The sequence below is a fragment of the Daphnia carinata genome, chromosome 5 (genome assembly GCF_022539665.2).
Source record: "Daphnia carinata strain CSIRO-1 chromosome 5, CSIRO_AGI_Dcar_HiC_V3, whole genome shotgun sequence".
Lineage (NCBI taxonomy): Eukaryota > Metazoa > Arthropoda > Branchiopoda > Diplostraca > Daphniidae > Daphnia > Daphnia carinata.
Window position 1 is genome coordinate 9,494,496 of NC_081335.1, and position 9,254 is coordinate 9,503,749.

A 9,254-nucleotide genomic window follows, 5' to 3' on the forward strand; every position below is an offset into this window, starting at 1 on the left:
CAGCCGTTGGATGAATCTGAACAGACTCTTGCCCGACAGCAAACTCCATGACGTTGTCCGAGTAGATGTCGCTGAGGATGGGACGGAGCTGAGCTGGCAGTGGTAGACTCTGAAACAGACAATTTAGAATCGGGTGAGGGATCGATCCAAAAGCATTGAAGAGGTCCAACCAGGCAATCACCATCTCCCTCTTTGACTGTTTCGCCTGTTCGATAACAGTGTGAAGGAGATGTGTGTGTTCCTGGATGCCCCTGACACCTGGAAGAAACCCTTTTTGCAACAAAACAAACACAAACACAAAGAGAAGCGCAAAAAGCTCATCTGCATCCAAGTAGTAACTGAGCTAACTCGAAAAATCAGTTTAATATTCTGGGGTCCATTTGAACCCGTACCAGATATTACGCTGATAAGAACAGATTTTATGCATTGTATTTTCCAACGGACTGGAAATAAAGTTAAATACAATGTTATTTTTTCATTTATATGTAAAGGGAAAAAGTTCGCGAGACGACGTGTCAACGCTACGTTAAGAAACCCTTAAAGAGAAGTTGCAGAAGACTGATGTCTTCTGTTTCTTCATCTTCTTCAGGTAGTGGATCGCTTTCGTCTGTTTGGTATGCCAAGTGTTTCGCTATTATCCTGGTGGTTTCTTGTATGGCCAAGAACTTCGTTTTCCTCTTCAGGTTGTTCTACCGTCTTCCAGGAATGAACAGGGCTAGGGATATTGCGTCGTAGCTCGGTAGCCAAGACCCGAGTGAGCCAACGACTTGAGGAAGTAAAGAGCCGAGATGTTTGTACTTCTCTATCTGTTTATCCCTGGCCTTCTCTAACCCTTAGATCCTGGACACCCTCTGACTGGTAGTTTTCCGAGTCTGGCCTGGTGGAGGTAGTGCCATTCTTGAAACGTTAGCTCCCGGTGTTATGGGATATAGCTATCCGGTGTTATGGGATTTGGCTGTCCGGATGAGTGGTTCAGCTGCCAAGTTGAACAATCCGCTGCTTAGTGGATCACCCTGTCGAACACCAGCCGTTGTATGAATCTGAACAGACTCTTGCCCGACAGCAAACTCCATGACGTTGTTCGAGTCGGAGAGTCGGAGCTGAGCTGGCAGTGGCAGACTCTGAAAAAGACAATTTAGAATCGGGTGAGGGATCAATCCAAAAGCATTGGAGAGGTCCAACCAGGCAGTCACCATTTCCCTCTTTGACTGTTTCGCCTGTTCGATAACAGTGTGAAGGAGATGTGTGTGTTCCTGGATGCCCCTGACACCTGAAAGAAACCCTTTTTGCTCTGGTGACATCCATCCTAGTTTCGTCGCCGTGGCCATTATTCTTGAGGAGAGTATTCCTGAGAAGATTTTGTACATGGTTGGCAGAAGAGGTATGAGCCGGAAGTTCCCATACTCTGACGAGTCGCCTTTCTTGTATCTAGGGACTGTCTTCGATGTTTTCCAACAGAATGGAAGCCCATAAGTCCATACAGAGCGGTAGATGACAGCAAAGAGGTAGCCGCTCGCATCCAGAGCACGTAGGTGTCTGTATTCCAGGCCATCTCGTCCAGGCGCTGTGTTGCAAGCTTTGCCGAGTTTGAGCTTGATTTTCTCTGGACTAGGGGGCGAGGAAAGAATTTCGAGTTCCTCTTGAGTCGGGTTTTGCTATTAGCATTCATCAAAGTGAGTCTTGGCGAAGCTGATCTGTTCAGTTGGTTGTGGTTCTTGCGATTACGTTGATTTGAGGAATGCGGCAGCCGAATCCTTGGTTCCCGTGTAGCCAATGTTTGCTCCTCTAATATCTTCCTAACGGCTTTGCGAGGGTAAAGCGAGTAGAGGCAAACTGCAACGTTTGCCCTTTTTTGCTGCTTCCTTTTTTTCTGAGCGCCTGATTTTCTGTTGTTGTCGGTTTTGATTACGCTTACTTCTTGTTCTCTCTGTTGAAGCTCTTGGTCTTCTGGATTCGTTGCCAGTCTCAGCCACTCCGTGGTGAATTCGTTGAGAAGGGAATCAAGACCCTCGTGTATTCAAAATGAATATAGTGTGATACAGTGGGTTTTAATATCTACACTCAAGCAGCATCAAATATACGTGTATTCAATGTGAATATAGTGTTATAGAATCAGTTTCATGATGTACATTCAAACAGCATCAAATATTCGTGTATTCAATGTTAATATAGTGTTATACAGTGAGTTTCAATATCTACATGCAAACAGCATCAAATATACGTGTATTTAATGAAGATAGTTAAAGACGCCTAAAGGAATAGATAAGGATTTATTAAAGTATGGTTAAAGCTGTCGAAAAGAACAGAAAATGTTGTCTAAAGGAATCAAAAAACACATCCAAAAGAATACAGAGAGACTTCCGTAGTTATGGATCACAGCATCCAAAAGAATGGAAAATGACGCCCAAGTGCATAGAAAATGACGTCTAAAATATGGTTAAAGACATCTAACAGACGTCATAGGAAATAGGATATGACGACAAAACCTTGTGAAAAACATGAGGCCAAAAATGGAAAAAGGAGTCCACATCATTAAACGTCAAGTAGTATATTCTTGAATCTGGCAGTGTACATCAAATCATTGTAGGACCTTAAGGCCTATACAGGATCAAGAAAATAAATAGGGACATCTGTAATAGCCACACGATTTGTTTCCTGTACTTTGTTTTAAACTATCGACTGGACGTAAGGTTTCAACAATTCTTCTTCGAAATGTTGGAAGTCTCCTTTCGTTTTCAAAGAAAGGCTGACATGTTTTTTGAAAGACCGGATGGCGATTTTTCCCACTGTTTTCATCAGTGCTTTCTAAAGATTGTTTAATTAACAAAAGCCAACGCAAATCCCGTTGTTCTGCTTTAATGTCAGCCAATTCTCTTGCCATCATTCGTAAATAACGATTTTGGGTTACAAAACAATAAAGTGAATTCAATAAAAAAAAAATTGGTATGCAAACAATATTTTTTACTTGCAAAGGTTTTCAGAACTTGTTTCTCAGAAGACGATCGTTTCTCAAGCAAACCTAAAAATATAAGATTCCACTACTAAATCCATTTCTGTGTTAATGTATTTTTGAAATATTCTTACCCAACAATGGTGTTTTTCGTTTAACATGAGGACTAGTTGTTTCTTGGGAAGTTAAAGCGATATTAATCGTTGCGACTCGATCATGCCCGATGCATTTCCATTTTGGCCACGAGAAGTTTCGCCATAATCGTTTGTTCCTGGCTGTGCTGCCTGTAAAGGATAACATTTGATTGATTCTAAACGTGGTAATGGCCAATTAGACTTTACTTAAAAAAAAACATAGTTTTTTACAACACATTGGTCGACAAACTATTGTTGCAGCTAATAGCTCAGTAAACGGTCCAGCAGTTATAGTTTCAGTCACGCCACTCTCTTCCATACCAGAATCAGAATTTTTAGGATCGACAGATGATAGTAAAAAGTTTGTATCCCGACTATCTGTCATTGACATATCACTAATGCCAATTGGATCAACTTCACTGCTAAGTCTTTAGTCAAAGTAGATGGATGAAGTCGGTAACGAGGATTGTGTAAGCTGTTTGGCTTTTTTCTGTTGATTTTGTATCTTTCTAGATCCCTCTGATCTGAGATTTCCTCTTTGAATTGCTCAAAAATATCCCTGCTGACTCATCTCACATGACAGACTCATCTTTTCTGTTCATGGCTTTTTCAAAAGATTCTATTGAAACCAATAAATTTATTAGTACATAACAATTGTACATATAGTAACATAATTTACCGTGACTCGAAAAAATTTTGCAATCATAGCGTTTCCATGACATTTTCAAAATTGCACAACCCTCATCCAATTTGCGGTGACTTTTTGAAGACTTCGTTTTCTTTAGTTTAGTCTTGAAATTGCACAATTAAGAATGTAGTCATTTTAATCAGATGTCAGCCAGTGAAAGTTAAACGCAAACGATAATAAGCACACACGAAAATCCACTTGTTCACTGTAAAATTTAACACCACTTCTTTCAATATCTAAAACTAGACTGAAAAAAAAGAGAAAAAAGGGACCGTATTTCTGAAATGATTCGGGAATCGAGACTCGCTTTTGTTTTGTCATTTGTTTTTTTTCCATCTTCTGAAGCACTCTCTGTTGAAACTGTCGTCAAATATTAGTGAATTATGATCATATTCTCATTTTGAAATATTATTGATTGATTACTTGTTTGTTAGGTGCTTAAGCATCACAACTTAAACCATCACTATAGGTATGTATATCAGGAAATGTGTTTCTATTGTTGGTTTTGATTTGACTTTTTTAATTATAAGGCGAATGACAGAAAGAAATAAAAGGAGGCGAAATTAGAAAAATGCACCATACTTGTAATTTTTGTGTGAGGATGACAAATGCTCATATGACTTGTCAGAGTCAGATGTCGAAATTAGTTCAATTTCCTCCCAACTTTATGTTGTAGTTGGTATTGTCCCTGATACACTAGCAGAAACTCAAGTCCAACGGATACCTACATTAGACGTAAAAGTACATTATCTTGAAAAAAATTTTTTTAAGACTATAAATAACCTTGCTTCGGTAAAAAGGGACCCACAACACCTGTGGCAGTGCTCCTGTCGTCTTCAGAGAACTATTCTGACGAGGAAGTACCAGACAGTAGTGGTAGTGATAGTAATCTTGAAGAATCGTTATCTGCAACAATAGAAGAATTCGATGTTTATGGACCAGGAGCAAAAAATGAAGTGTCAGCTGGCGAACTTTTCCCAGGGCACAGTTAGCTACCTGAAAATAGAAAGTCCCATAGACTTTTCCAAATGTGATCAACTGTTGAAAATTTTGCGTCCCTATCATCCTGATCTTCCTCTGTCAACTCGCACTCTTGTAAAACCACCTCGGAAAGCGAGTAAACATTCCAGGAATTGCACACTTGAAATCCGATGATGAGGCCGATAGTTGTGTTTTCTTAAAGACATGTCCGTTGTTGTGATACATGATTTTGTAAATCGTCGTGATAATGCGGTTGTAATTGCAAAAAGATATGCAAACCAACGAGATATCTATACGGATCGCTGTCGTTCGTCTGTAATCCAAGAATATCTTGTGTCATTGCTGTCTGCTAACTTTCATTTGTGGACATAAAATACATTTTGTGTAAGGGGGTTAGATTGCCTGCTTCAGCGTCATTGAATTCATTCGCAGTTTTCGTATTAAAGAAACAATGAATTTTTATTTTTTTATGTTCATTTTCGCGCGATAACTGATGAGATGTTTTCCGCCGTGTATACCCCTTAAAAATTCACTGATAGAGGCGACTTAAATTTTTGGGTATGGGCGTCTTCAAGACATCTTAAAGGACACCCAATAGACGTGTAAAGCACATTTAGAAGACTAAAGATATCTTAAGACGTCTAGAAAACACCTGCATTTCGTCTTTAACTTCACTGATAAAGTTGTCCGAAATTTGCCCTATGTAGACGTCGTATAGACACCTTCTTCTGATCCCGTTTTTCTCTTGAATGATAGTCCTGAGGTAGTCTGATCTTGGACGTCTTAGGAATATCTTATTTTAATCTTAGTGCTAAGTCCACAGTTTGTCTTTCCGGGGACATCCTAAAGACATCTTTTTTTAGCTTCGAATCGGCTTGTCGTTAATTAAGGCTGTCTTGACATCTTAGAGACGTCACTTTTTAGTTTTCGTACTCAGTTGACCTAAGGAAGTCCTGACCAGATATCTTTGAGACGTCCTTTTTTGGACAGAGATGTCTTAGTACCAAAGAAGGCCTGACCTGAAATCTTTTCGACCACTTGTTTTAGTCTAGGATGTCTTTGAGTCTACGGGACATCCTCGGCATATCTTACAGTCAACCCAGTGCTATGTGGGAGTGTTATAGAATCAGTTTCATGATCTACATTCAAACAGTTTAAAATATACCTGGATTCAATGTGAATATAGTGTGATACAGTGAGTTTCATAATCTACGTTCAAATAGTTTCAAATATACGTGTATTCAATGTGAATAAAGTGGGATACAGTGAGTTTAACGATGTATATTCAAACAGTATCGAATATCCGTGTATTCAATGCGAATATAGTGATATAGAATCAGTTTCATGATCTACAATCAAACAGTATCAAATATACGTGTATTCAATGTCAATATAGTGTTATAGAATCAGTTTCATGATCTACATTCAAACAGCATCAAATATACCTGTATTCAATGTGAATATATTGTGATACAGTGAGTTTCAATATCTACTTACAAACACCATCAAGTATACGTTTATTCAATGTGAATATAGTGTTATAATCAGTTTAATTATTTACATTCAAGCAGTATCAAATATACGTCCATTTAATGTGATTATACTGTTATACAATCAGTTTCATAATCTGCATTCAAACAGCATCAAATATACATGTATTCCATGTGAATATAGTGTATAGAGTGAGTTTCAATATCTACATTCAAACAGCATCAAATATACGTGTATTCAATGTGAATATAATATGATACAGTAAGAGTCAATATCTACATTCAAACAGCATCAAATATACGTGTATTCAACGTCAATATAGTGCTACAGTGAGTTCATGATCTGCATTTATACAGTATCAAGTATACGTTTATTCAAAGTGAATATAGCTACATAGATTGAGTTTCATGAGCTACACTCCAAAAGTCAAATATAAGTTTATTCAATGTGCATATAGTGTGATACAGTAAGTGTAAATATCTACATTCAAACAGTATTAAATATACCTGTATTCAATGTGAACATAGCGTGATACAGCGAGTTTCAATATTTACATTAAAACAGCATCAAATATACTTGTTTTCAATGTGAATATTGTGTCATAGAATCAGTTTCATGATACAAATTCAAACAGTATCAAATATACGTGTATTCAATGTGAATATAGTGATATAGAATGAATTTAATGATCCACATTCCTACAGTATCAAATATAGGTGTATTCAACACGCATGTAGTGTGATATAGCGAGTTTCATGATCGGCATTCAAATAGGATCAAATATACGTGTATTCAATGTGAATATAGTGATAAAGAATGAGTTTCAAGATTAACAAATACGTATATTCGATGTGAATATAGTATGATGCAGTGGGTTTCACGATCTACATTCAAACAGTATCAGATATACGTGTATGCAATGTGAATATAGTGATACGGAATGAGTTTCATGATCTACATTCAAACGGTATCAAATATACGTGTATTCGATGTGAATATAGTGTGATACAGTGGGTTTCACGATCTCCATTCAAAATGTATCAAATATACGCGTATTTAATGTGAATATAGTGATATAGAATGATTTGATGATGATATCAAAATGAATTTAATGATCCACATTCGTACAGTATCAAATATAGGTGTATTCAACACGCATGTAGTGTGATACAGCGAGTTAGACGATCTGCATTCAAACAGTATCAAATATGCGTGTATTCAATGCGAATATAGTGTTACACAATGAGTTTCATAATCATCATTCAAATGGTATCATATGCTCGTGTGAATATAATGTGAAACAGTGAGTTTCACGATCTACATTCAAACAGTATCAAATATACGGGTATTCTAAGTGAATATAGTGATATAGAATGAGTTTCATGATCTTGATTCAACCAGTATCAAATATCGGTGTATTCAAAGTGAATATGGTATGATACAGCGAGTTTCATGATTTTCATTCAAACAGTATCAAATATACGTGTATTCAATGTGAATATAGTGATATAGAATGAGTTTCATAATCTACATTCAAACAATATCAAATATACGTGTATCTACTATCTTTATAAAAGCCAAAGGTCTATTTGTGGGAGGAGTTTGTTGGTGTATCTGTCTGTGTGTTTTTCCGAAAAATTTAACGGTGTGCGCACGCCGTCACAGATTTGCGCGCAGTCACGTGTCGTTTTTCGACCTGCTAAAGGGTTCGACTACCTGAAAAAAAGTTGAAACTGCCTTTGACAAGGCTTAACCTTTTCCTTTCCTTTCGCCATTGGTTTGGTCAGTGGTCGGATTGACATCACGGGTTTTTTTTTTTACCTGGAAAAAGGTCGGCTACCTGAAAATAGGTTCGACCTACCGCTGGCTCAGCTTAACCTTTTTCCGTTTCCCGTTTTTTCCTTAACTATTCATTACAAATCACAGCATTCCGCATTTTAGCAACCCGTTTCCACCATCATTGACACATTGGCGTCAGACGAAATTGAGCCGACATTCAGCCAACTCATTGTACACAAAAACGTTCTGCTGTCATATTTTCACAAGGGTAAGCCATTTTTTATACATTTCTTACAAGCATTCTACATTTCTTATTTTCTAACATGGTTTTCATTTGAACAGGTGACAATTTATTGGACAATAGTTTTTTTGGATATCTCCCAGCTCGCTCAAAAGACAGCCACTGGATATATTTCAGTGAAAAATTTTTTCTCTTTCTACACATTTAAACAGGTGGTGTCCCACATTCAAATAAGCATCACCCATTTGCAGATGGCAGCGTTCAACAAGTTTCATCAACCCCAAGTTAACTGTGTTTAACTTTTCAATCCTATCCAGTTGAACGGGCTTTCCATTGCTGCTTCAGTTCTATTTTTAAATGTTTTGATGCTTTTGTTGACTAATTTGCTGTTGTTTACATTTACGGAAATACAATGGCTTCATCTGAAGATTACAAATTTCTTCCCGCTTCCTTCTGGTCAACTAAAAGCAATGTGAATCTCATAGGAGAACAGCACACAATAAGTTATGCTTTATGTGACAAGCTTAACAAGACATGTTTGACTTAAAGCATTCAATATTTATTTCTCAGCAGGTAACTCATAAAACCTGCAGATATTAGCATTCAACAAGAACCACTACCTTTAAACAACAGTGTTCAATTTTGACACGCCGTTCCTGTTGAACGGGCTCTTCACCTCCTCCTCAGTTCTTAATCAACATGTGTTTATGGTTTGGTAAACAAATTGATCGTTGTTTACACTTACAAAAAGGTAGTGTGGCTTCCCCTTAATCGCACAATATAACAGGTGAGGCATTCTCTGAGTAATATTCTTCAAATTTCTCAGGCACATTTCATTTGCAGCTTTCAAAGTTAGGTACTACGCGAGGATGGACTGCTGATTGATCAAAATAAATACCAAACGCGCAGATATGAAGCATTCAACAGGTCAAGTTTTATTTAAAGCTTTCAGTTCTTTGTCAACAGGTGCCTCATTGAAGTGGTCGTTCA

The 9,254-nt window shown here is 37.5% G+C and overlaps 1 non-coding gene across 1 annotated transcript; it reads right to left on the bottom strand.

Annotated features, from left to right (window-relative positions):
- Window positions 1–266: 266 nt before the first annotated feature.
- On the bottom strand, window positions 267–459 carry LOC130685773 (U2 spliceosomal RNA). The gene has a single exon (XR_008999665.1). It is a non-coding gene; the product is annotated as a U2 spliceosomal RNA (small nuclear RNA).
- Window positions 460–9,254: the final 8,795 nt, after the last annotated feature.